Raw genomic sequence first — 1,527 nt, forward strand, 5'->3', positions numbered from 1 at the left:
AAAATTAGCCGGGCGTGGTGGTCCCAGCTACTCGGGAGGCTGAGGCAGGAGAATCACTTGAAGCTGGGAGGTGGAGGTTGCAGTGAGCTGAGATCGTGCCACTGCACTCCAGCCCGAGTAACAGAGCAAGACTCTGTCTCAAAATAAAAAATAAATAAAAATAAATAAAAACCTGCCACATGTGTACCTATGCAACAATCTTTCATGTTCTTCACATGTACCCCAAAACCTAAAATGCAATAAAATAAATAAATGAAAAAATAAATAAATAAATAAATAAAAACCTTTTAAAAATCTTTATTTTGGGGTCATTATAACAGGAAGTTACCACGATAGTACAGGGAGGTTATTTGTGCTCTTTACCCAGTTTCCCCCAATGGTTTTATTGTAGTACAATTTTAACAGCTTTATTGAGATATAATTGACAATTCCTAAACCACACACTTTTTTTTTCGGAGACAGAGTCTCAGTCCTTGGTCTCCCAGGCTGGAGTGCAATGGCACGATCTCAGCTCACTACAACCTCTGTCTCCCAGGTTCAAGTGATTCTCCTGCCTCAGCCTCCCAAGTAAATGGGATTACAGACGCTCACCCCACCCCCCACCATGCCTGGCTAATTTTTTTTTTTTTTTTTTTTTTGATGAAAAGAATACCAGCCAACCTTTTAAAATGTTAGGAAGACAGAAAAAAACACAAATGATATCTTAAGAAAAATAGGCTAGGCAGTCAGTGGTGGCTCATGCCTGTAATCCCAGCACTTTGGGAGGCTCAGGCGGGCAGATCACTTGAGATCAGGAGTTCGAGACCAGTCTTGCCAACATGGTGAAACCCCGTCTCTACCAAAAATACAAAAATTAGCTGGGAACGGTGGCAGGCGCCTGTAATCCCAGCTACTCGGGATTCCCTTTTTGACAAAAAAATATAAATATTAGCTAAGTATAAGTGGCCCATGCCTGTAGTCCCAGCTGTTTGAGAGACTGAGACGGGAGGATCGCTTGAGCACAGGAATTTCAGGCCCACTACTGCACAGCAGTCTGGGTGACAGAGTGAGACCCTGTCTCAAAAATAAATGAAAAGAGTTAAACTGATACAACCTTTCACAAAGCAATTTGACAAGTATGTATACAATTTTTTAAATAAATATGTATGCTTTTTTTTTGGAGGCAGAGTCTCACTCTGTTGCCTAGGCTGGAGTGCAGTGGCATGATCTCAGCTCACTGCAACCTCCGTCTCCCGGGTTCAAGCGATTCTCCTCTCTCAACCTCTCGAGTAGCTGGGATTACAGGTGTGCACCACCACACCCAGCTAATTTTTGTATTTTTGTAGAGACAGGGTCTCCCCATATTGGCCAGGCTGGTCTCGAACTCCTGAACCAAGACTGGCCTTATATGCTTATTTTTAAAAACCTTGAGGTGGGTCGCGGTGGCTCACACCTGTAATCCCAGCACTTTGGGAGGCCAAGGTAGGTGGATCACAAGGTCAGAAGCTCAAGACCAGCCTGTCCAGTATGGTGAAACCCCCGTCTCTA

Source organism: Cebus imitator, unplaced genomic scaffold (genome assembly GCF_001604975.1).
Source record: "Cebus imitator isolate Cc_AM_T3 unplaced genomic scaffold, Cebus_imitator-1.0 Scaffold254, whole genome shotgun sequence".
Taxonomy (NCBI): Eukaryota; Metazoa; Chordata; class Mammalia; order Primates; family Cebidae; genus Cebus; species Cebus imitator.